Below are 27,752 nucleotides of genomic sequence, written 5' to 3'. Positions count from 1 at the left end.
AGTTACGGTTCCTGTGTATGAGAAGGATCCATTGGAGGTCGACGTTGGCATTTCAGGAGAGACAAGTCACTGCAGTAATGGCCTCCTTGAAGGACAAGAGGAGATAAGATCTCAGGGACGAAGGAGGAGGGCATCCTTGCCGGGAAGGGGCCTTCCCTTGAGTTAAGTAGCAGGAAAGCAGGTACACAGGGGTGAGATGCACTTCATTCTAGACATTTCACAGAGGGAAGACAGAGAGATGAGGTGCTTCGTTCATGGAGAAATGAGGTGATGCCATTAGGTCTTCTTAGTGTTTACCCTGCAAGGTGAGAATCATAACTGTCCCGCTACCATAAAAGAGGAAACTGAGGCTCACACAAGTTACAGAAGCTTCCTGAAGTCGCAGAAGCAGTAGGAGGAAGAGCAGGGAATGAAAATCGGGCTGATCTGACTCCAGCAGCCTTGCTCCACAATAAAGCCTCGCCTGGAAAGCTCTCAGCCTCTCCGGGAGCGCCCGGGAGACACGCGGCTGTAGATGCCGTGAGGTGCACAACATGCACACAGGCGCTATCTGATCTTGCTGTTCTCTCTGTGTCCAAGCCAGGACAGACATGAAAGGAAACCAGGAGTTCTGTTTTTAGCAGAATGAAATTTCTAACAGATGTCCAGATCCGTGAGGTCCCTTGAGAACCCTGTTTCTTGTCTGCACAACACATTCCATCAGAGTCCTAGTTACCACCAACTCCCTCCTCGTTCCCTGGTCAAAGTTGGCGATGGGACGCGGTGACACGCAGGACAGACATCTCAAGATATTTGACACGTCCGCACAACATACCCGTATCCAGTGTGCTGGCCGCTGTGTCCGAGATAATGGCATAAATATTAAGATGTTTGACGGATCTGACCAATGAGGCATAGCGAAAGGGGGAAAATGGAAATGTCTCACCTTCTGACAAAGGCTTTGGCAACTTTGAATCTACTTCCAGGGAGGGCAACACGGGTTCAGTGCTCCCTGAGACATTGCCAAAGAAGCAAGTCTCAAATCTGAGTTTCTGCAGAACCAGGGTGAATGGGGTGAGTCAGAGATTGAGGCTGGGAGAAGCCGAGAGGCAGACAATGACAAGGCGCTATTTTAAATGTTCAGGGCAAGATCAGAGCAGGGTGTGCTCCTAAAAAGCAGGTTTTGAGTTAATGTGCAGTTGTGAAATGAGAAACACATTCTTTCACCAATAATAATAATAATAATAGAATGAATAAATCAACACAGAAGTCTATGAGAACCATCTAGAACAGAGCGGATGGAGTCAAGACTGTGATGGGCTCTGTGACCAGGCGCAGCAGAAGGGAAGGGGATGTTCCATCCTGGCATGGCCCAGCCTGTGTCTCTGCCTCCTGCTCTGTGACGGAAACACACTTTGACCACTGACTTCAGTGGCTTTTAGAATTTTGGAAATACATTGTTTTAAGGGCCTTGACTTCTATCTTACTCCATGCTCGCACCTGTTCGACACACGCTTTGACTTTATAAGTCACCCCCTTAATCCAGTCCCTAATTGGATCATTAATGCACCCTCTCACCCTTCCATTCTCAGGAGGAAAAACAGGTTCTCATTGAAAAGCTGGTCTTCATTTTAGCACCAAGTCCGGACATACCCCCTCCCCCCCCCCCACTCCTTTTTGCAAATTAGCAAAACTGAAAACTCGAAGATCCGGTTTCTGGGCAGAGCCCAAGCATTTCCTTTGCCAAGGACATTTGGCTTAACTGCCCTCCATTAGGTCCTTTGTCACCCGGCTGAGGTCTTGCCTCCCTGCAGGCAGATTCCTGCCATTTTTTCTCAGCGCGCCCATAAAACTTGAAATCACTCTGTAAATAGCCAGAAATTATATGCATTCAGAGGCAGCCTAAGAAAGCTGGACCTGTGGGCTCTGACACCTTGCTCTTGTTAAAGACACGAGCAGGTGGTTTACATCAAGCCGTTTCCAGAAAATCAAAAACCCAGTAGGAAAAACAAAACAAAACAAAACACAACACCAAAACCTTGGTTTATGAACTCATTCTGCTTTTGCTGCCTAAAGAAAACTTACAGCTTCTTCAGGCAGATGCTGATAGTGCTGTCGCAGATTACAAAGGAGAGCATTAAACTCTTTCTTGTGGTCACCGGTCTTCCCTCTAGAGGGACTCAAAGACATACAGGTGCAAACATACGGAAAGTTCTGTGACCAAAACCCATGTGAGTGCGAGCACCATGTTGAGAATTGCCCGTTCAGGAGTGTCCCGCACGAAGGCAGAAGTTCTGAGGCCACACCCAGCCCAGCGACCCAGCCAGCAGATGGGAGTGCTGGGTCTGCCTGCTTCACAAGGGCCGTCAGTGTCTGCTTACTAACACCATGGCTGAGGTCAGACCTTCCGGGCACCATGGTGTCCCACGTGTTCCATCTCTCGTCATCCACTGAGAGACAGTACCTTTCCTGCCTCTGTGTGCATGTGAAGCTTGCATGCTTTCCGTAGACCACCTCAAGTCCCGCAACATGCAGCAAGACGGGGAGGAACCGGAGCTACTGGGGCCGTGACGTTTTTCCGGACAGTCCACCCCTTTTTCGTGGCTTAATCAGTGGCTAAAGAAGGCAGAGACTTCTAGATGAAGAGCGTACGTGCAAAGCCACAGGGTTCATAGATGACTCTTCATAATTCTGTTTCTTGGCACAATGTTGCCCCGCCTCAGTTTGGTAGGTAGAACACAAGAGTCACAAGACAGTATGCTATTTCTCGTGGGAGAGAGTATGCTGTTGTGTCAGTGCTTCCCCCAATGTGGAGACTTAACCCAGTGAGGTCTTTTTGCCCACCTTGCCGGGACAGCACAGGCCGGAGGAAGGCTTTGCTCCTTACTGTCACTGAGCAAGTCTGATGGCAGCTCGCATCCTTCTCTTCAGAACATCACAGCATGGAAGGAAGTGGAAGGGCACGGCAAACACAGACCCGGGCTTCCCAGCTCCAGTCTGCAGAGCCCGCGACAATTCCCAGCACACTGGCCAGAAATGGTCACCTGTCCCCGCCTGGAGGCAAGGGAGTCGGGACCGTGAAGCTTGTGGCTGTCATCAAGGAGGTGAATAGACCTTCATGAATTCACTTCCTGTGGGCCAGGCATTGCAAGGGCTTCCAAATATTAGCTTGTTCATCTCCCAAGTCAACCTCTAGAGGGTTCTTCTAGAGTCCTTAAATGCATGTGTGACAAATGGATGAAATTTCTTTCACATGACTGGAACAGAGAGAGGAACACAAAAAGTAAGGTCAATCTGGATTAATTAAAAGGTCTAAATTATACAAGAGCGCAAGTATTAAATAGCAACATGGAAGTGGCAGGGCTCGAGATGAGGACGGTCCCGAATTGTCCCATCAGGCATTCATGAATGCGTGCTTTGAACCTGATGACCCCTGATGTGCATGCATGGCCCACAGGGTGATGGCCGGACTCCTGCAGACCACCTCCCGATTATTCTGGAGCCTAAGTCGGGAGAGAATTGATTACCATGCCTTACACCATAAGGGCGTTTTGCTTTGAGTTGTTTTTGTGTTTTGGGTTTTTTGTTTTCTTTTTTCCCATTCTAATCTATTCTAGAAGCTGTGATCGGGCTGTTAGAGCACAGAGAGCCCGCTCACGTTGCTTCACTGTTTCATCAGCTGCAGTCTTTAGTTTCAGGCAACAGGAACAGACATTGAGCTTACAGCGGGAGTTTGTTATGAAGACACAATGGGCTGAGTCGTGGAACGAGTGGATAGGAAGGAAGCAAGCTTGAGGAAGGAGCTGGAACACAGACTCTGGCTCCCATCTTATTTCTCTGTGCACAGTTGCCACTCACTCTGGGTCTCTCTCCCTCTGTCCATCTCTCTGTCTCTCCCTCTGCCTTTTTGTCTCTGTCTCTGTCTCTGTCTCTTTCTTCTGTCCTGTTGTGCTGATCGGTGTATCAGGACCTGGCTACTTTCTGATTCCCAACTTCATTGCCTGTTACAGTTCTAACCGTTTGGTGAGACTGAATGAATTCTCTTAGTTTCAGTTCTCAATCCCAGGGAGCGGGGATGTGATAGACCAGCTTGGATGCTGCGGCCATCCCCGACCCCATCACCCTGGCCAGGCCCGTGGGACTCCCCCTGACACCTGCCCCTGGGATGGGGAAGGACCATTCCCTGAAAAGGCGCTTTGAGGTGTTTACTATGGTTACAGAGACCACAAGTGTTCTGTGGGGCTCAGCAGACACAGTTCACAGGGTTCTTTGCTGTACTTTCCCTAGTCTTTTATTTGTGAGCCCCGATGATGCCTCCCTAAAAAGGGGCCATCAGAACCACCCAGACATATGTGGCTGCATGCCCTGTATTCAGCAAATAAAACGAGGAAGCCCTCCCTCATCTAACGGTGCCCTGAACACCTGGTGCCACCCGCACCTGCATTTTGCTCTAGAATCAACGATGCTTCCCCTCACTAACTGTTAAAATTTGACTCTTTCAGCAAGTCTAAAGTGGCAGGTCACTTCTTCCCTGAAAACGCCCCCTGTAACTCCTTCTCTGTCCCCCTCTCTCCTTGGCTCCACCATACCCACACTCCCACTCAAACTTCCACTTCGAGAATTTGCTTAGCGCCAGGAAGTTGAAACACCCAACACACTTTGCAGTCAGATGCTACCTTTTTTTCTTCGGGATCGTAAGGATAGCTTTTCAGTGTTTGATTTTAGGAACGTCTGTTAGCATGCTCATGCCTGAGATACTCATCTGTACATCATGGAAAGATAACTCTCTCCCCTTTTGCATGAAATGACAGGAAAGCAGCACACGGGCACGTCTTCGGCGCACTTGTGTGTGTGGAGTGGTTCGCCGACATTAGATCGCCTACTTCCCACCAGAGACCCTTCGCCCCTTCCCTATTCATAGTTCTGTCTGTAAACCATATTTCAGCCTTAAAACAGAGTGATTTCAGTCCCTGGGGTTCCTTGAGTTGCTTCTGGAAGGCAAACTGGATGGAGACAACACCATGGCTGCATATGGAGACCAAGCAGCACCAGCAACCATCGGAAGCGAAAACAAATTAAATCCTTTATTTAAAAAACATGATTCCATAATTAAAATGAGTAATCATAACTGACTTCTAATGGATATTTCGCTCAGAACAATCGTTCCCCCAAAGCGTAGCCTTTGCCAGCCTGGCCGTGCTTTACCACGTTTCCCTTTCTAAGGACATGGAACCCCTGCACGGGCAGCAGCTCCACACCCAGAGCCCGACTCCACCACTTGCTGTTCTTTCTCCAGGAGGAGGGTCCAAATTGTTTCTTTGTGCCACTGACAGCTGTGTGAGAGATGACCTCTGAGCCCTTCGAGCCTGAGAATCTGGAAAACCAAGGTGTAGTCCAGCTACCTTGTGCATTCTGTCTGCTCCGTCTACACACGGTCTCTCTTACCCGCTTGCCCCATACATGCTATTGCCCTGCAGTCACGCGGTGTGTGTCGTTAGCTCTTCTGGTGTAAGCACATCCCTGGGTGAGGGCCACACCGCTCTCTGACCCACTGCCGAGACCCGACCCAGCTTCACGGCCAATTTCTCACCATTAGAACGAGAGTTCATTATCTTTGCGTTGAGGAGAGGCTGTTTCCACTACAGGCTCTACCTGAGGATAGAATCTACATCCTTTGTAATGAAACACATCAGCCCGGGCTTCCTTACCTATCAAGGCTGCTCCTTTCTTTGTGTTTAAATAGCAAACCTTCAAAAGGTTAAATTAAAAATTGTAACGTTGGCATAGCCTTCATGCCAGATCTACGAATAGATGGAGAAGAATATTCAACAAGCTTTTATCCAGGACCTCCCATTTCAATGGAGGAGAAGCAAGAAAAAAGAAGAATTCTCCCAGAGAATTATCAGATGGACTGATTTATAATTCCTAGGAATCAAAGAAGGGTTATGGCATGGAGTTTAGTCTTACTGCATCTACTGTAGGGGCTCTTAAGTCAAAGGAAACCATCTAAGAAACTCCTCCTAATGTCTTTACTGTTAGTCGTTCAGGGCAGGGGAGGAGGTGGAAGAGGACAAGAAACACTTGGGGATATGAGGTAGTCCTTTGGCCTGGCTATCCTGGGAGCCTCCAGAGTATAATCATGGATAGAAGGAAAATGGCTTCTCCGGGTGGTGCCTCCCAGCACCAGTTGGGTTCTTAGAATCCTAGACTTAGCCTGGCCTCCTGGATTAGAACCTGCTTTCCTGCATGGGTGGGACAGGTTTCGAAATACGTCCTGTTTCCCTTAAACATCATTGGCATTCACTTCTCCATGACTCTATGAATGCTTTACTAATGCAGATTAGAGAGTTCATAAAAATGCAACATGGACCCATTTAAGCTATATGATTCACTGCTAATATATGATATTAACTTGTAGGATTTTATGGAGATTAGCACGTGTAATTATATTTGATGGTATATGATAATTACCTGTTTGGTGGCATTTTAAAGTCTGATAACTTGAGACTGTTCGTCAGTTCATATAGGGGCTCAAAGACCGATATAAAATTGCAACTCATTTTAATTGTTTTCCAGGTAATCAAACTGACATCTTTAAAGCCTAAAGGAGACTGATTAGTTTTATGGAGACCATGTTAATAATACAGTGATTGGAATGCTAATTGAAAATACTTGTTGGAAAATGGGGTGTTCTGATCAATATTTTCCAAATGAGCTAATTAAGTGTGAGTGTAATGTTTCTACATTTCAGATTAAACATACAAAAATCCAGCTCTGGGTCCCCTAGAAGGCCAGGGTACAGACGCTTTCACAGAAAAGCTTTTGGAGTTGGGGAGGAAGATGTCTTTCTTCCTAGAGCTTGTCTTGGCGAAGCTTCAGTTCTCTGCTCCCGCTGACAGCTGAGCACGAAAGTCTTCACGACCGTCCTTAACACTCCCCACCTCCTGTACCTTTCCTTGAATTCTGTCTGGCCTTTCCGAAGCTGCTTCCGTCTTTCTCCCAAAACAGAGTAACCGATTCACTCGTAGACACGTGACTCCTCCTTCGTGTGACAATAAGCTCTATGTTCCCTTCTATCCATGTATAGTGTTAGTTGATATTTAAATTTAAATTACTTGAAGCCTTTTTTTTAACACCCCTTACTCATGTGTTTTTGTTGCCTCCCCCAAATGACTCACCTCAGTGTGAATCCTAAGTGACAATACGTGGGTGGCATACAGCTTAGCCTAAAGTACAAGTCCCCTTCAGCTTTGAGGCATACACCCTCCAAAGTTTGACTCACGATGACCATGTAAACTGGGCAAGACCAAACTCAGTAATCTGTTATACATAGGACCCTACGTCCAGGATATCCAGGCACCGTGTCATTCACTTTTGTTATCTAACAGAGAGGAGTGAGCACATGGGAGTCAAGAGACCCCCATGGGGACCCATACTGAGTGCAAGAGGAAGCATGGGGCCCACGCAGGTGGAGTCTGTCTACACACCAACTCAAGAGAAATGGTCACCTGGACACTGGCACTAGCAAGTAGAGGGTAGAGCTAGCCGGGTGTGGAGGACAGACACACACCCCGTGTGCAGGGCACATCCACCGGGACAGACACCCTTCCTGTATCCTTAATCGTTTCTCCTGATTTCTGATGGCCCTTTATATGTTTCATAGCCACTGATGGAAAAGCTCTAAAAAGGAATGCTTGGGGCGCCTGGGTGGCTCAGTCGGTTAAGCGTCCGGCTTCGGCTCAGGTCACGATCTTGCGGTATGTGAGTTCGAGCCCCACGTCAGGCTCTGGGCTGATGGCTCGGAGCCTGGAGCCTGTTTCAGATTCTGTGTCTCCCTCTCTCTCTCTGCCCCTCCCCCGTTCATGCTCTGTCTCTCTCTGTCTCAAAAATAAATAAACGTTAAAGAAAAATAAAAAAAAAAAAAGGAATGCTTAATTTTTCTGCAGTGTTAGCTTGTACTATTTTAAGGTTGGTCAGTCGAACCGTGATTTCCGTGTCTTTACAAAAACTTTACATTCTTTTTAAAAAATCGTAAGTTAGGCCACAAATGAATCGTATTCCATTTGCACATACTCTGCTTTCCTAAGATGAAGTGAAATGTAACAGTGCGAAGACAATTCTTTGGAAAAAAAGTTAATGTTCAGTTTCTAATTATTAACACAATTAATCTTTCCTGCTGTAGTTTTAGGGTACTAATAAAATTATCAAATTTAAGACCAGCTTCAGCCGACTTAAGTGCTTAATTAGGAGAGCACATAGATTTTATGTGTATAATTGAAGTTTCAAGTTGAGGACTAATTTTCTAGCTAACCCTTCTGAGAATTAAGAGAGTTGATTATGTGTAGCCGTTGACCAAATTCAGGAACCTAGAATCTGGGTGGTAATCCCCCAAAGGGAGGTGCCCATCCAAGGCCAATGGGGTCTTAACTGCTCTGTGTAGAGCCCCTAGGAAAACATGCAATTTCCTCATGAGCTAAAATGCAAAAGACGTTATTGCAAGTCAAAGACAGGATCAGTCAACACTAGAAATGTGTTCAGCACACCCTTTATGGAACCACTGCTGTGGACCACAGAGGCCACAGACCATCTGTGGCTGGTGTGGCTGGAGTGGGCTGTGCAGCTGCCTTCAGGGAGGCGACAGTCTGACGGGAAACCCGGCAAACAGTCTCATACTCTGTGTCAGGGCTGTCGCTCCTCAGGAGGGGTTCTGAGCTGCCCGATGCACGTCTCACCCGTTGGGTTGAGTGGAATCAGAATCAGAATGAGACCAGGAGGAACAAAGCCCGCTGGTCGTGATTTGTACAGAGCATTTAAAGAAAGCCACGTGACGTCAAGGGGGTTGACATGAGCGTTCACATCAAGTTTGGAGAGCCACAGTGATGTTGACGCTCTTTGAGATGATTGGCTCATTTTCATCATGATCAGTGTACTCTTGAACCTCCATCCTCTAATTCCTTCAGCCCCTCACCCACTTCCCCTCTGGTGACCATGAGTTTGTTCTCTCTAGTTAAGAATCCGTTTCTTGGTTTGCCTCTCTCTCTCTTTTTTTCCCCTTTGCTTGTTTGTTTGTTTGTTTCTTAAATTCCATGTATGACCGAGATCATATGGCATTTGTTTTTGTCTGATTGATTTGCGCTCCTTAGCATAAGACTGTCTAGTTCCATCCACGTTATTGCAAATAGCAAGTTTCGTTCTTTTTATGGCTGAATAACTTTCCATTGTGTGTCTATACCACATCTTCTTTATCCATTCATCTGTTGATGGACACTGGGCTGCTTTCATAGTTCAGCTATTGTAAATCATGCTGCTATAAACATAGGGGTGTGTGTGTCCCTTTGAATTAGTGTTTTTGTCTTTCTTGGGCAAGTACCCAGTAGTGTGATGGAGACTCTTTGAATTTAGATTAAAAAAACAAAGGATTGGCATCTTTTCTATAGATTGGTAAATGATGTAAGTGGAGACAGATGGGTCTGTAAATGATCCTAATGATCCTCAAATTCTGGAATTAAAAAATTTCTTTAAGAATTCATAGCAAGTTAGGAAGACACACCCTGAGATCAAACAGTTCAGGGCAAATGGGGCTTCAGGATGAGAATCAGCGCACACAGTGGCCACCACCATGAGGCCACTCTAAGTCCAGCAAGTTTGAGGGAAGGCTTCATGGATAGTGACAGCACCCATCTCCCACCACCGAAGGGAAGAGCCCACAAAGACAACCATTTGCCTAAATTTAGAACCCTGGACTGACATCATGGGGTTCACGTTCTGAGTTCACGTTACTGTTGAGAAAACAGGCCATGGGTCAGGAGGTAAAAATGGCCCAGGGCCGGCAGTGGTCCCTGGCATTTGGCAGAAATGTAATTCCTCATGCATATGACCGGAGTCTCAAAGGACATTTACAGACAGAGTCACAAAGATCTCTTACCACACGAAGAGACGAGTTCTAAGAAACTTAAACAGTTGCAGGCAGACAAAAAAGACTCGAAGCTGATGGGCAAAGATGTGTTTGATATGGAAATATTGGACATAGAATACAAATGAGTATATTTACCATTCTGATTAGATAGGAACAAAAATAAGAGGTTTAAAGAGGTCCATCAGACTTAAAAGCTAAATTGAATTTTTAGCCAATTGAAGTTCTCAGTCTTCTCATCATATGGGACAAAACCAAAGAGTGAATAGTGAACCAGAAGGTCAGTCTGAGGGAAGTGAACAGAACACCGTATGAAAAGTTAAAAAAATTTTTACCAGAATATCACATGACATAGGGTCAGGAAAGGATTTTGCAAGAAATGAAATAAATAACTTGACAAGGTGGAGTTTTGCTGCATTTTATTGTCTCAGAATGAAGAACATCACGAATAAATTTAGTAGGTAGATACAAAAATGAGAGAACATATTAACATCTAGACTCTTAATACCAGAGTCTAGGTGGTACTTATTACTTATGACCAAAGTAATAAGTAACACCTAGACTCTAGTACTAAGGAGGAATTAAGGAGGAATTTCTAGTATTGAGGAGGTAAAAGACAGCAACCTCTAATATACACATATACCTATATACACACTCACATACACACACATATATATTTTATAACTTTACAGCTGTATACATATATATGCAATAGGAAATATCTATATATACATATGTAGATATATATCTAATATATATCTATGCATATACATATATATGCAAAAGATATGAAGAGACCATTTATAGAAAAAGAAACTGGAAGACAATGAAGAAATGTTTAAAAGTCTTAGTAAATCGAACGATGGTAATTAGAATAGCACAATGCCCGTTTTGCCTATAGACTGGCTGAAGTAAGAAGCTTGCTGACGGCAGGTGACAGGGGTGAGAAGGTGTGGAAACCTCACTCATTGCTGGGGGGGATTGTGAACCGGGGCAGCCACTCTGGAGAGCAGTCTGGCCCTTCCTAGTCAAATTCAGATATCCCCATCCTGGAAATTTATCTAAAGAAATTTTGATGTGGGTCCATAAGGAAACATACACGGGTGTTCATTCCAGCATCCATGGGGGAGGAGATGGAGGTGCCCATCATTTCCAAGAAAACAGATAGGTAAATGTGGTGACAGTGCACCTTAAAGCATTATATAAATGGGACCCAGCAGATGGTATGCACACACAGCTACATGGTGGAGTCTTAACAGTACTTAGTGAAGAAAAAAGAGTAAGAAACAGAATGAGATGTAAACATGGTACCATTCACTTACAGATGCATTTGCATAAATCAAAGATACACATTATGCAAAGCCCATACAAGCAAAATTATGTGCATTCATAATAGTGACATTCATAATAACAACATAGCTGGAAATAACCCAAATGCTCATCACCACAAAATAGATAAAGATATTTGGGTAAAAGTATTTAATAAGATATTATTTGTCAGTGAAAAGAAATGAATGGTAAAGACATACACAATGTGGACACACCTTACACACATTAGTTCTATTTATATAAGTTTCAAAATAGGCAGCACTAAAGAATATATGGCTTGGCATGCAAAAATTGTTCAACCCCAAAGATGAGCAAGAGACTGATGAGCTGGTGTTCAGGAGAAGTGTTGTGGGGGCAGGGTGCAGGTTAGGGGGTTCCAGAAGTTCACAGGGACATGTGTGTATGTGTGCATGTTCTGAACTAAGACTTGGGTTCATGAGTATTTCTTGTACCATTATTCTTTATTTCTGAACATATATTTTATAAGTAAGTTTGAAAAGATGATTATTAGTTTAAAAAAGCAACACACTTTTTTTTTTAATTGTGAGCAAGGGACTGTCCTGGACAGGTTATTGTTGAAGAAAGAACACAGAATTGGAGGTCAGACCAGGGCCAGCAGCCGTGAAAGGTCATACATTGTACGATTCCATTTATATGACATTTCCAGCAGAGACAAATCCACAGAGACAGAAGAAAGGCTGGTGGTTCCTAGGGGCTGAGGGGAGAGGGATGGAAAGTGGCTGTTCACTGGGTATGGGGTTTTTCCGGAGTGATGAGAATATTTCAGAGCTCAACAGAAGCGGTGAAGGCACGACCCAGTGGGTGTACTAAACACCAGTTTAATATGGTTAATTTTTTTGTTATGTGGTTTTCACCACATTTTCTTAAATGTTAAAAAAAAAAGACCAAGGTTTTAGTTTTCAGGTTTATCATTTCCTAACTTAGTTACTTCTGAGTATGTTTTCTCATTTACTTAACAAGCATACGGATAGCTGCCGTGGGACCATCACCCTAGGAATACACACCGTCTTGTATGCACTGCCCCCAGCACGTGGTAGCTGTCTTTATTTTCACTCCAAACACGGAGAACGCTATGTGTGCTGTTTGTCATTTGAAAAGGTCCGGGCTGTTGAATCTTTGACCCTTAAAGGTGCAGTCTTTCCCCAAATAATGACTGTCCACTGTGGGGACAAATGTCAGTTTCTCACAGAGATGATGTCAAGCAAACAGAATGATGTACATCTACTGTGTTTGGTATTTGAAGAATTAAGTAAGATCAATTAGTTTTCCTCATCATTGGAAAAATACTATGAGAAAAGGAAGAACATGGCAAATAGAATACTGTGTCACAATTTCTACACAGTGATTATTAAAAAAGCATTGTATTGCAGATCAAGGAAGAGGCTCTTGTCTGGCATGTTATTGATCCACACCACATAGGAGCCAGGCAGGTAAAAATTAATGTCACGATAAAGAATTCAAGTGCATTTTCATTATGCACAAGCTAACGCCCTTTAGGTTCGTGAAATCTGTGATATAAAAGACAAAAAGAAAGCATCCCTCTCTTAGAATTCTTTGCTCAGCAATTATTCAGAAGCTTCAAGACAAAGATATTGTTCCTGAAAAAGCAATCATTCAGAAGCTTCAAAACAAAGGTATTGTTCCTGAAAAAGCTTGAAAAAGGCCGCAAGTTGATTATGTGTAGTAAGGTTTGGGGTTTTGTTTTGGTGTTTTGTCATACTCAATGGTATGGGTCTTCAGGCCTAAATTTAGTGGACCACATCTCACAACCCCACCTGTAGGTTTGCTTTACAGATGTTTTTAGCAGTGAATAGAATTAAAGAGATGCTAGTACACTGAAAATTGACTCTGAATGTGATTCATATTTGACATCTTAAAAAAAATTTTTTTTACATTTATTTTTGAGAGACAGAGTGAGAGTGTGAGTGCGAGAGGGGCAGAGAGAGAAGGAGACAGAATCTGAAGCAGGCTCCAGGGTCTGAGCTGTCAGCACACAGCCCGACACGGGGCTCAGACCCACGAACCGTGAGATCATGACCTGAGCCGAAGTCGGGTGTTCAACCGACTGAGATATCCAGGCGCCCAATATTTGACATCTCTTAATATATTTCTAAGTTGTCTTTTAAAAAACAACAGTGGTTTCTGCTCTGAATCTAAAGAGCTTGGAAGTTGTCACTCTTACTCTCACAACAGGAAAAAAGCTGAGCAAACTAAAAACCAGCAAGTCTTCTTAGAAGTCCCAGGGCAAACCACTGTCCAGAAAACTGGAAAGGGAGGGGAACACCAAGAATCATAGCTTCCTGGGCACATGTCCAAAAGCAGAAGCCCACCCACTGGGGCAGGACCGTTTTGGTGCAAGTCTCTGATTTTGGAAAATTCTTAGTCGTTATTACTTCAAGTGAACAAATAGGATTTACCCCGGGTAAGCAGAACTGGTTCATCATTCAGAAACCAACTGATGTAATTAGCCACATTAGCAGGCTAAAGAAGAAACATCATACAATCATATATGGGAAAAAATTAATAAAACCCAACACCCACGCAGGATAAAACATCTCAGCAAAGCAGGGACAAGAAGGGACTTCCTCAGCTTGGTATAGGACACTTAGAAAAACACAGCTACCTTCACGACAAAGGACGAGAAACCAGTTGCCTTCCTGCTAGGATCAGGAGCAAGGTAAGGATGTCTGCTCTCAATACCACTTTTCAACATTGTGCTGGAAGTCCTAGACAATACAATAGGACAAGAAAATGAAATAAAAGGTATATGTATTAGCAAAGAAAATATAAAACTGTCTTTGTTTACAGATGACATAATTGTCTCTGTAAAAAAAAAATCACAAAGAATCACCAGGAAAACTCCTGGGACTAATAAGTGATTACAGCAAGATTGCAGGATACAAGAATAATACATAAAATCAATGGTTTTCTATGTCCCAACCAGGCACAATTAGAATTTGAAATTTAAAATGCAATACTGTTTATATCAGCAACAAAAAAATGATCCTTAAGTATAATTCTAACAGATATAACCAGATGAGGAAAACTTCAAATATCTGATAAATGAAATAAAAAAACTGAATAAATGGAGAGATAGTCCACATTCATGGATAGGAAGTTTCAATATTGTTACAATGTCTGTTTCTCCCAGACTGATCTGTAGATTCAATACAAACCCAACCTAGATTCCATCAAGATATTTTGTGAATATCAAGAAATTGATTCTGAAGTTTACATGGAAAGGCAAAAGACCCAAACTAGCCAACACAATATTGAAAAAGAACGAAGTTGGAAGACTTAACACTCTTGACTTTAAGACGTACTATAAAGCTACATTGATTAAGACAGTACGGTTTTGATGAAAGAATAGACAAATCAGTGGTATAGAATAGAGATCCCAGAAATAGACCCCATCTTTGGCAAAGGAGCTAAGGCAATTCAATGGAGAAAGTTCAGTCTTTTCAATAAATGGTATTAGAAAAACTGGACATCCACATATAAAAAGAAAAAAGGGGGTCCCTGGGTGGCTCAGTCAGTTAAGCGTCTGACTTCAGCTCAGGTCATGATCTCTCATTTCATGAGTTCGAGCCCCACACTGGGTTCTGTGCTGAGAGCTTGGAGCCTGGAGCCTGCTTCAGATTCTGTGTCTCCCTCTCTCTCTGCCCCTCCCCTGATTCCACTCTGTCTCTCTCTCATAAATAAACATTAAAAAAATTTTTTTAAAGAAAAAGAAAATAAAAGAATCTAGACACAGACCTTACACCTTTCATAAACGTCAACTCAAAATGGATCATAGACCTAAGTGTAAAACATAAATCTATAAAACTTTTGGAAGATAACACAAGAGAAAAATCTCAGTGACCCTGGATATGGTGATGACTTTTTAGACAAAACACCAAAAGCACGACCCATGAAGGAAAAATTGATAAGTGAAGCTTCGTTAAAATCATAAACATATCCTCCGTGAACGACACTGTCAAGAGGGTGAAAAGAAAAGCCACCAGCTGGGAGAAAATATTTCCAAAACATATATCTGGAAAAACGCAAGATTTGAAATATTTGAATATATTTGAAAATATTTCCAAAACATATATCTAAAATACGCAAGAACGCTTAAAACTTAATGAAAGGAAAGCATACCACTCAACTTAAAAGTGGGCAAAAGACATGAACAGACATCTCACAAAAGAAGATATGCAGACGACAAATAAGCATATAGCACATGCTTCATGTTCCACGTTATTAAGGAAATGGACGTTAAAACAACGAGATACAGTTGTGCACCTACTAGAATGGTGAATCCCAGACCACTGACAACACCAAATGCTGGTGAGGCTATGGAGCACAGTAATTCTCTGTCATCTCTGGGGAAAATGCAAAATGTGTTTTCGGGGGAGGGATGAGTAGCTGGAGCACAGGGGAGTTTTAGGGCCGTGAGACTGCTCTGTATGATACTGTGATGGTGGATACAAGACATTAGGCATTGGCAAGAACCCATGGAATATACAACACAAAGAGTGAGCCCCAATTCATGCCCACGAGGATTTTAGTTCATAATAATGTATCAGTATTGGCTCATCAGTTATTACCAACGCACGACACTAATACATAATATTAATGACAGGGAAAATACCGTGCCAGGCAGGGAAGTGTCCTCTATGCGAATGCTGTCATTCGCAATTTTTCAGCAAGTCTGAAAATGCTCTTAAAACATTAAGTGCGTTAAAAGAAGTAACATCCCCATGTGTTCCACCCTTCCTCATATTTTTTTTTCCCACAATCTATCAGTGATTACTCACTGTGGGCTTTGAAGAATATAAGTGTTTTACTCATTTTCAATAAAATTGAAGCCTTGATCAAAGGATTTCCGTTGAGAGACAAGTGGAGCCCACTTAATACCTTTTAAAATCCCCAGAGACGTGACATCCCCTTCTATGCCTAGTTTAGTCGAAGAATAATTTCCAAGTGGTATGCTCAGAACTGCAGTAAATACTTGAAAACTTTGAGAAGCGTGGAGAGCTGCTCTTGTGCTCAATCTTAGGGTAGTGACACATTATACATTGAAAAAAAAAGGTGTAAGAGGTGTCACAAGCCAGCATAGAGAGCGTGAGCTGCCAAACGAGTGCTGTGACACATGTGACACTCGGAACGGTCTGAAGGCACCGTTTCCGAGTGGCGCCCTGGCCCTCTTAGCAAACTTCATTGCTTTCATTGCTTTCATCGCTCTTTCTTCTGTGAGCGCATGAAACCTGACTTAGCCAGACGTCCTTAAGCATTATGCGCGATGATGTTTAAGTGGTACCGGTGAGGGAAACCTAAACCACTCCGTTGGCACCCCACCACCAGTTTGGCACGCTCTGAAAATTAGAATTATGTGGGACAGGGCAAGGGTAGGAGACTTTTTTTTTTTTTTAATGTTTTTATTTATTTTTAAAGGAGAAAGAGAGACAGAGCATGTGCAGGGGAAGGGCAGAGAGAGAGGGAGACACAGAATTCGAAGCAGGCTCCAGAGCCCGACGCAAGGCTCGAACCCACAAACCGTGAGATCATGACCTGAGCCGAAGCCGGAAGCTCAACCGACTGAGCCACCCGGGTGCCCCAGGAGACTCTTAATAAAACTAACAAACGCTGTTCTCTGCCTTTGGTTTTCTCTGTAGGTCACGATCTAGCGAGAGTTTGTACCACAGAAAGAGAAAGATGTAGGCGAGTGCCAGTACTCTGTGAGATCACATTCCCGCTCACGTAGGACTTGGCTTTCTAATCTGTGAAATGGGTGACTCAGACCTGCCTCAGAAGATTGTTGCAAGGGGAAAAATGACACGGGCAGGCGCCTGGCACGCAGATGGGTTTTCAATATTCTTGTTTCCTTATCAAGTCATTGAGCTAACTGGAATAAATATGGCAAAGCAATTGGAGGCCAGAAGAGCTGGAGTCTTAACCATGGCCCAGCCGCTCACTAACTGAGTAATTCTGCTTTAATTATGTAACTTCTCCAAGCCTCGGTCTTCTCACTGCCCCCCACCCCAGCAAAAGAGAAGTACATATTTTTAGTTTTATGTAAATGAAACAACATCGCTTATATACAGCCTCGAGTTCAGTACTAGGAGCAAAATAAGTGTTTAATAAATAATGGATGCCTGTTATGGACTTAACAGTGTCCCTCCCAATTCATAGGGTGAAGCCTTAACTCCCAAGGTGACTGTATTTGGAAATGGGGATTTAAGGAAGTAATTAAGGTAAATGAGGCCATAATTTAATAGGACTGACATCCTTATAAGAAGTGAGGCCCTGGGGCGCCTGGGTGGCTCAATTGGTTAAGTGGCCAACTTCGGCTCAGGTCATGATCTCCTGGTCCGTGAGTTCTAGCCCCGCGTCAGGCTCTGTGCTGACAGCTCAGAGCCTAGAGCCTGTTTCGGATTTTGTGTCTCCCTCTCTCTGACCCTCCCCTGTTCATGCTCTGTCTCTCCCTGTCTAAAAAATAAATAAACGTTAAAAAAAAAAAAGAAGTGAGGCCCTAATTTAATAGGACTGACATCCTTGTAAGAAGAGAGAGAGATACAAGAGATTTCTCTCTTTTTCTCCCTCCCTTTCTCTCTCCATATTCAGGCACATGGAGAAAAGGCAGGTGACACACAGTGAGAAGGTGTCCCTTTGCAAGCCAGAGAGAGAGGCCTCAGGAGAAAGAACCCTGCTGGGACTTTTATCTCAGACTTCCAGACTCCAGAACAGAGAAAACAGATTTCTACTTTTTAAAAAAAAATTTATTATTTATTCATTCATTCAGTTATTGTCACGTTAGCTGACATACAGTGTAGACAGTGTGCTCTTGGTTTCGGGGTAGATTTCTGTGATTCATCGCTTCCATACAACACCCAGTGCTCATTCCAACAAGTGCCCTCCTCAGTGCCCATCACCCGTTTCCCCCTCTCCCTCTCCCTCCGATCAACCCTCAGTTTGTTCTCTGTATTTCAGAGTCTCTTATGGATTTGCCTCCCTCTCTGTTTAATTATTTTTCCCCTTCTCCTCCCCCACGGTCTTCTGTTAAGTTTCTCAAATTCCACATATGAGTGAAAACATATGATATCTGTCTTTCTCTGAGTGACTTACTTCGCTTAGTGTGATACCCTCCAGTTCCGTCCACGTTGTTGCAAATGGCCGGATTTCATTCTTTCTCATTGTCAAGTAGTATTCCATCGTATAGATAAACCACATCCTCTTTATCCATTCATCAGTGGATGGAAATGTGGGCTCTTTCCATGATTTGGCTGTTGTTGAAAGTGCTGCTGTGAACATTGGGATACAAGTGCCCCTATGAATCAGCATCCTGGTCTTGGCAGTTCCAACAGGTAAAATGCCAATACTTGACATAGGGAGTTCTTCGCTCCTACCCCTTCCACCCTCCGGGAGGCTGGTTCCATATTCGGGCATCTACAGAGCAACCTGTACCCACAAGTTTAAGTGGAGCAGTGGGTCCACAGTTTAATTCAGATCTCTGGGCTGGGCTTCATTCTGATTATGTATAAAACACCGTGCCGTGAATACCACTCTGTCCAGGTACGATGAAACCACTGCGTAGCCTGAACGTAACACCCTCTATTTATGGCGCACAATCTGAGAGTCGTTCTGCCCTGATTTGCTCCTACTTCCTGCATGTGTATAATACAGAGAAAGTTGCCTGGTAAAATGTACAGAAAAGTGGCCGTGGGAGAGCTCTCTGGTAGTAGAATGGCTAACAGGTTATGTTTTCCCTCTTTTCGTGATCTTTATTAGCTGTTTCTACACGTATGCCTGTTGCAATTAAAATATATATATATTTAAAAACATTTTCATCCACACAAAATCGAATCGTACTGATGTTCTGTGGGCATGCTGTGTACAAAATAAAATGAAGCAAATCCTGCAAACAGTTAGCTGGCAGAACGTTCCCTTTCCCTTACTTTGCGTTCATATGCTGAACATGCAGGTTTTGTCCATCGTGGGACCTACCCCCCCACACACCCCCCACCCCCACCCCCCTGCTTTTCTTCATCTTCAGACCCGATGTCACTGCTGCGGCTTCTTATCCTCGGAACCTGATCCTGTTCCTGCCAGGGGAGAATTCACTTACGGCTTATCTCTACTATCTCATTTCAGACCCGCCCACATCAAAGTATGCTGATCCATATGACCACTCTAAAAATGAATCATTTCTTTACCCTCAGTCATCTCTGGCTCCTCCTGAGCTCATGGCCTTCCCAGGAGATAAATTTTAAGCCATGTTCCAGACTTTTTCCTTAGAATGTCTCCTCTGCCACATTTTATTAAAAGATTGATCTTCCTTTTCTGGGATAATAACCGTGTAATCCACCCCTCTTGGTTATCTGTTTCTTAGGAAAAGTCCCAGCAGCAGTGGGCCGGCCGCTGAGAAGCCCTAAAATGATCCCAAACTGGTTGCTGTCTCCATTCATCCTGCCTGCTGTTGTTGGGAGGGTAGAAATGCAAACTAACTGCGATCCAGGGAAGTCTGAACAGACCAGTTGTATTAAAAAATATATGCCATTGCCATTAAAAGACATTTCCAGATTGGGGCGCCTGGGTGGCTCAGTCAGTCAAATGTCTCACTTCGGCTCAGGTCATGATCTCATGGTTCATGAGTTCGAGACCCACTCTGGGTTCTCACTGGCAGTGTGGAGCCTACTTGGGATTCTCTGACTCCCTCTCTCTGCTCCTCCCTCACTCATTCTCTTTCTTTCTCAAAATAAATAAGTAAACTTAAAAAAAAATTTTTTTTAACTCAGAGGAGTTCACACGGGGAGCGGGGAGAGGACTCTGCTCCATGAATGGTGGTGAGACCTGGATTCTCTGCCTTCCTTCCAGGCACCATACTTCAGTTAACAGTAAGCAACGTGGGTTTTACCAAACAAAGTTAATTTAACTTTATATAACTCTTGTCTTTTTTAGTGGCTTAAACAGCAGAAATTTATTCTGTCACAGTTTCAGAAGCTAGGAATCCAGTATCAATGGTTTAGTTTCCCCTGGGGCCTCTCTCCTTGGCTCGCAGAGGCTGTGCCCTCACATGGTCTTTCCTCCCAACATACGTCCCTGGCATCCTCTGTGTCCAAGAGAAAATACAACTCTTAAAGCCCTTAGTTTCTGCCACTCGGAGGCAATCATTTTCAAGAAAGTGTCTCTTGGGGCGCCTGGGTGGCGCAGTCGGTTAAGCGTCCGACTTCAGCCAGGTCACGATCTCGCGGTCCGTGAGTTCGAGCCCCGCGTCAGGCTCTGGGCTGATGGCTCAGAGCCTGGAGCCTGTTTCCGATTCTGTGTCTCCCTCTCTCTCTGCCCCTCCCCCGTTCATGCTCTGTCTCTCTCTGTCCCAAAAATAAAAATAAATGTTGAAAAAAAAAATTAAAAAAAAAAAAAGAAAGTGTCTCCATACAGTTTTTTGTTTGTTCTGTTTTTCTTGAATTACATCTTCAAACTGGGCAACACGAGGTAATGAGGCACCGACAAAGGAAACACACTCGGGAGCAGGGAGCAGCTTTCGGTGTGCCTGGTTCTTGCCTTGCACCCGTAGGTGAGTCCCAGCACCTCTCTGGTTCTCCGTTCACTATTCTGTAAGACGGAGACAGAGATGGAGAGAGGAAGTATGAGATATTGAAATAATAGCACATGGAAAGACCACCTGAGGGACTTGGTTGCCAGCTGGTGAAGCTGAAGCTGGGAAGGGTGACCCGATCAGTGGGTCATAAACATGCCAGGGCGCCTGCACAAGCTCTTCCCTCAGAGGAAGTCATGTTGAGGGGCCCAGCGTTTCTGCAGGCGAGATACATACATCTGTGGTCCTGAAATACGAAACACAAAATTTTAAAGGACAAAAGCAAAATGCAAGTAGGCACTTAGATGAGTTTGGTTCAAGTTACAACATTCTGTTGAAAAGGAAAAGTTAACACAAGCAAAATCACCTAGTGCGCTTGAGGAATTTCTGAACCAGACGATGGAAATGTTTTATCCTAAAACTGGTAGGCTGATCGGCTTCTGCATTTATGCCTTCGACAATGAGACTTATTTTTTGTCCACTGGAAAGAGCCATGCTGATGTAAAGGGTCATGACTCGGCACAGCTGCTCCAGAGGCAGCAGCTGCTAAGCCCCTGCCCCTCCTTGGTCCAGGCCTCTTGTCACCAAGCACAAGATGGGACCGAATCCCCCACTCTATGCCCTCAGCATTTATGAAGAAAGCTGGTTCCCATCAGCTCCCCAGCAGAGACCCTACACTCTTCCAGCACTGGATTCCCTTGGCCCCAGGGCCATGTTGGAACAGTCTTAGAAAATGGGTGGATACTCAGTCAAAGCATGTGTTTGCCCACGAGGTCATCATGAGTGGTCACTTGAGTTAGCACTGCATGCGACATGTCTGTAAATGGTCTGTGATCACTTCTCTGCCTTTTGGCTAAGATCAAGGGTAAATGGTCTGTGAGTAGTATGTCAATGGGGGTCATCTCCACGCGGTTAAACCCAGTCCACAAATGATAGGAACCCAAGTAGGATCACGATTAAGGCTGACAGGAAATGTGTTCACAAGAGGAATTTAGCTTAGGACACACTTCTTTGTTTTCCCTAAATAGTTTCACCTAATACTTTTTAACTATGTGTAGAGGGAAAACACAAGGTATAAAATAGAGTGAGATTTTTCAGTACCATGAAGGGAGGTTTGAAGATTAACTTAAACTAGAGTTTGAACATCTTAGAAGTATATGGAAACACCAGAAAGCCATTTCCTTTGAGGACAAAAAAGTAATAATTTAAAATAGAGGCCATAAGACATTCATGGGAGACAGCCCAGGGAGACGCTGAGAAGAGGATTCTGGGAGGATGCTACCTAAATATGTCTCGCTGTCCCTCCACTACCTCCTCAACTTCACTGGGCTACTCTCCTGTGTCTGCCAGCAGCACTGGAGTGAAGCACATAAAGTCTTGGAAAATGCTAAAGCTGGAGAAAGTTGGAGACCCCTGGGGGCCATGCCTAGCTGCCCTGGCCCCCTACGGGTGAAGAAGCAGTTCCATGGGGCAGAGCCCTGTCTGCTCCTGAAAGTCTGAGACATGAGGAAAGGTGAGTGGGAATGAGACCTCATCCGCATCTTTCAGGAGGCAGCTGAGAGAACGCAGATCCTGTACTAGTGGCTCATGGATGGAGGAATCATTTTACCTTTCTCCAGTTCCACAAGTGCCAACATTTAGGGAGCGACAAAAATCAGACCTGAGTTGCAGTGAGCAAGGCAAGCAAAATACCACCCATCTGAGAGGTCTGCACCAGAGGAAGGAAGAAGGATCACCACAAAGGCCACGCCTTCTTGGTGAAAGGAGCCACAGATGATCTGTCGAGTAGAAAATATCCAAGGGCTGCGCTAAAAACATTCTCGGAAGCTAAAATCTAAGATGTTTCCTAGATGAATTGAAAAAGAAGATGGTTATTGTTGAATGCCAACTTAGAAACCTGGAAAGCCAAGTCTAAGAAATGTCGCCAAGCATGGAGCAAAATTGTGGAGTTGGAAATCGTGGACAGAAAAGTAATCCCAAGAGAAAACTATGAGCATAATGGCGATTCTGGAAGGAAAAGAAGAAATTAGTGGATTTGTGGAAAAATTTCCCAGATATGCCTCAGATAAAGAAAATAATAAGTCTTAAGAAATAAGAAGCAAATAGAAAAATAAATGAGAAGACAATGAAACAAACATCCAAAGTCTGTAGATCAAAGGGACGCCTTTAAAGGTACTGGAATAACATCTTGAGACAATATATGAGAAATGCCAACCATCTTTCAGAACAAAAGGAGATGTGAATAGGCAGTCATTTGGAAAACATATCAGCCTCTGCTCCCACTGAAAGAACTCTAGAGGAAATCCTGACACCAGAGAGCAAATGCATTATAACAGAGAGCTCCGGGTGGGCTATAAATACTCTGCAACTCAAAACAAAAATGCAAGTTAGAAGGACAATCTGGGAGAACCTGAACTTTACATTTGAAAACACGAAGAAATAAAAAAGAGAGACATTCTGTTTTTCCTACATACCAAACTAAAGGCCTGAGGAAATAAAGCAAAAACTAAACTGTTAATATTATAACTTTAGTGGGATATTTTGATCTGCTTCTTTGCGATTTGGGTGGATCTGAAAGACAGAAGCATTCCACAAAGTAACCAAACAATTAAGTGAATAAATGTGGTTTAATTGTTATACACCAGATCTTACATTCCTTGAAAGAGAATTTTTTGCTCACACATCTATAGAAGCTTTACAAAATCAATCAAAGAAGACCTAAAGATCCTAAAATAAGATGTTTATTGAGTTCATTCTGTGAACATGAGCTAATAAGGTCAGAAATAATTATTAATAAGAGAAAGGAGCTGAAAATTAGAATCCCTTGGGAATTAAGAAGTACATTCCCAGACAGATAACTCTTGGATCAAAGAGAAAATCAAAAAGACAATTACAACCAGTGGGAAAATAATAAAGAAGTACATTCTTCCTAGCTAAACCAATGGGACAAGCAGCCCCCAGAAGAGGAGGAAAAAAAAAACTGACATGAAATATCATCATTATTTACAAAGAAAGTAAAAGAATAGAGAGAGTTTGTGCTCATCCTAAGAATATAGAAAATAATGGGGCGCCTGGGTGGCTCAGTCGGTTAAGCGTCCAACTTTGGCTCAGGTCATGATCTCATAGTTCTCGTGGGTTCGAGCCCCGCATCGGGCTCTGTGCTGACAGCTCAGAGCCTGGAGCCTGCTTCGGATTCTGTGTCTCCTTCCCTCTCTGCCCCTCCCCCACTTGTGCGCTCACTCGCGGGCGCGCTCTCTCTCTCTCTCTCTCTCTCTCTCACAAATAAATAAATGTAAAAAAATTTTTTTTAAAGAGAATATAGAAAATAATTTAAACAAAAACAGTAAGAAATGGAAATTCAAACCAAAAGCTAAAATTAATGAAAAATAAAAAAGGTCTCAGAAATTTTAAAATTAAATTTATTGTAAGTCAACTTACATGAATGCTTCATGAGCACGTTTGAAGGAGAAAAAGAGAAGGCAGAGGTACACCAAATTAGGAGAGGCAAATAGGAAATAGCCATCACTACAGAAGTGATTGAGGTAGTCATAAAAATACATGTCTGTGAAATTTTCTGACAAGGCATTTGAAAATTTAGAGGAAATGGACGATTTCCCAGTAAAATATGTATTGCCAGAATTTACCCAAGAAGAAAGGAAGAGGAAACTTAAACACAGCACTTACCATAAGAGAGTTTAGAAAAAGACACTTGAAGATCTACCATTGAAAAAGGCACTGAGAACAGATGGATTCCCAGCTGAGGTTTATGTAACATGAATTTTATATAACCTTAAAGAAAGAGGGCTTTTCAAAGTTAAATTATTCCGGGCCTTAGAAAAAGGATGAAAGTCCTCCCTGATTCACTTTATAAAGGCAATACAGCTCTTTTAAAACGCTGGTAAAGATAGAACCATAAAGGAAAACTGTAGGTAGATCCGATTTATGAATAAAGGTGAAGCAATCATTATAATATTGGAATCTATATTGCAGCCTTACTTTCCTTATTTATGGAGCAAATTTTTTGTTGAGCACCTAACATGTTTCATGTCACCAAACAAGATGAATAGATAACACACACCTAATGTGTTAGATGGTGATACAATACGCGGAATGGTGAAACATTACGGAGTGAGGACAAGAGGGACTTATTGGGAAGGACTGCCATTCAGGGTCACCTCTTCAGATTTGTCAGAGAAGGCAACTCGCGGATTATTAGTAAAGACTAGAAGCAGGTGAGAGAGCATCAGCTATGGCAGGGGAGGGCGGCTGAGATAGCTGGGAATGCCGTTCCACGCAGAGGGAAAAGCCATGCAAAATCCTGAGGAGATACCAGAAGATGGTGTACCTGGATAAAAATAAACCAAGGAGAGAAAGCAAACAATGTGATCAGAGAGATACTGGGACCCAGGCCCTGGAGGGCATGACAGGCAATAGTGAGTGTGCCTTTTAAGCCACTGGAGGAATTCCAACATTGAGCTGGCATTGTGTGACCTCCCTTCTAGCAATGTCCCTCTGGCCGCTGCATTGAGATTGGATTGAAGGGGAACAGAGTTGAAGTCAGGAAACCAATTAGGAAGCTTTTGCAATAATCCAGGCAAGAGTTCCTAACATTAAAGGAGGATTGAAAATGATGTGACCTTTCATATATTTGTAAGTAGAATCAAAAAATTATCTGGATAGGGGCGCCTGGGTGGCTCAGTCGGTTAAACGTCCGACTTCAGCTCAGGTATGATCTCATGGTCCGTGAGTTTGAGCCCCACGTCGGGCTCTGTGCTGTCAGTTCAGAGCCTGGAGCCTGCTTTGGATTCTGTGTCTCCCTCTTTCTCTGCCCCTTCCCCACTCACGTTCTGTCTCTATCAAAAAATGAATCAACATTAAAAAAATTTTAAAAAAAAGAATTATTTCATTCTTTAACAAAAAAATTATCTGGATGGATTGATTTTGTGATGTGAGGGGAAAAACAAAAGGATAAGAATGCTCTGAAGACAGTGCCTGAGAAGCCTGCACGAAAAAATAACCATAAAGTGATCTTAAAAGACTATGCAATCAAGTCTAGGTGGGGGTGGGAAAAGGTTGCAAGCCAAAGTTTGAAGACCTCAACTTTAAGATGTCTACTCAACAGCCAAATGGTATACCGACTAGAGGGCTGGGTACACGAGACTTTGACTTGGTGGGGACAGTTCCTGATTGGTAATAAAGGTCTGGGAGTCTTAAGCTCTGGTCACTTCGAGCTGTGACATTGGATGAGATTTCCAAGACAATTCCAGGAAGTCCAAGGAGACATTCCAAAACTGAGAGCTGTTTCAGTGGAATGCTGGAGACACCTAAGGAGCTTGGTGTAGACAAGGACAAGGAGAACAAAATACAGACAAGTCAGGGAGTTTTACCATGAGACAGAGAGTAAATGAGGCAGTAATGGGACAGGAAAACAGGATAAAGAGAAATTCTTATTTTTTTTTTTTAATGACTGGAGAAATAAGAGCGCATTTGTATATTCACGGGAAGTAATTCATCAGAAGAAAGAGGGAGTCTTCGTGGAGCCATGTCCCTGCGTGGTTGGAGAAGAGGCAGCTTGGCGAGGACAGAGGAGACATCAGTTGTCAGGGGGTGTGCGTGTGTGTGCACGCGTGTGTGTTGGAACTCACTGGGGAGGAGAGCAGAGGAGCTAGGGACATAGACCGTGACTGGTGGGCAGCTTTGAGAGGGCACCTCAGCTGTGTTTATTTTCCTCCAGCACCTTCCGCCGGGTGGGCGTGGGCACAGAGCAGGCAGAAAGGTGAAGCGTTGGTTGGTCTTGCAGAAACCATTACATAAACACAAAGAAAATCAATACAAAGTGTTAAAAAGATGTTTAGTGAAACTCCCCTTTAAAACCTTAAGCTAAAAAAGGAGTTGATATGAACCATTTAAGGAAAACAATAACCGTTTCTACAAAATACCTGGAATTATTATTCTAAATGGTAAAATGCAAAAATCTGTTTTCATTAAAATAGATACTAGACACGTATCCCTGCCATGGCCATTATAACTGAAGATCGTCTTCAAGGATCTAGTCATTGTAATTAGATAAGAGCTTAAGAAGTGGTTCTAAGTTTTCAAAAGGTAAAAATATTTCCTTTTTTTATGACATGATTTTATACCTAAAAAACCCAAAAGACTCTTTGTAAACTATTGGAATTATAACAGAAGAATCTGATAAAGTGAATCTGAATACAAAATAAATATATCAAGGTCTTAGGTTTTTTTTTCTAGTGTAATAATGAGAATGTAAGGGAAAATGAGAAAAAACTCTCATAATAATGAGAAAAGCATGAGATATTACGTATAAATTAAAAAGAAGGAAACAAATCATGCTAAGAGAAATAGAATATCTCATTGAGTAATATGATGTATTATATAAAGAAATGGAAAGACATACAATATTCTGAAATGAGAAGTTTTTGATATATAAAATGTTAAATTTTTCAAATGTAATATATAATGTTAACTATTATATCAAATTCTGCTTGAATCATAGGGCCAAAAAATTTATATGAGAAAATAAATGTTAAAAAATAGCCAAGAAGAATTGTGAATATGAAAAGTAGGGAAGGATTGATTTGACTTACTAGTATCAGAAAAAAAAAAAACTATAAAGCCATTAAAGTAAAATTAGCATGTCATTAGCATAAAGATATTTGAATAGATAAATGAAAACTATGACAGGCTAATATATAACAATAGTATTTCTGTTTAGTGTGGAAAGGATAGACTTTTTACTAAATGGAACTGGTAAAAATAGCTACATATCAGGAGAAAGATGAAATGTGAACACTATTTTGCTTCATATAAAAATAAACTTTGGGGCGCCTGGGTGGCTCAGTCAGTTAAGCACCGGCTTCTGTTCAGGTCATGATCTTGCGGTCTATGAGTTTGAGCCCCAGGTTCAGGCTC

The sequence above is a fragment of the Felis catus genome, chromosome B4 (assembly GCF_018350175.1).
Source record: "Felis catus isolate Fca126 chromosome B4, F.catus_Fca126_mat1.0, whole genome shotgun sequence".
In the NCBI taxonomy this organism is placed as follows: domain Eukaryota; kingdom Metazoa; phylum Chordata; class Mammalia; order Carnivora; family Felidae; genus Felis; species Felis catus.
The sequence above is the reverse complement of the archived record's forward strand: the minus strand, read 5'-3'. Positions refer to the sequence as shown.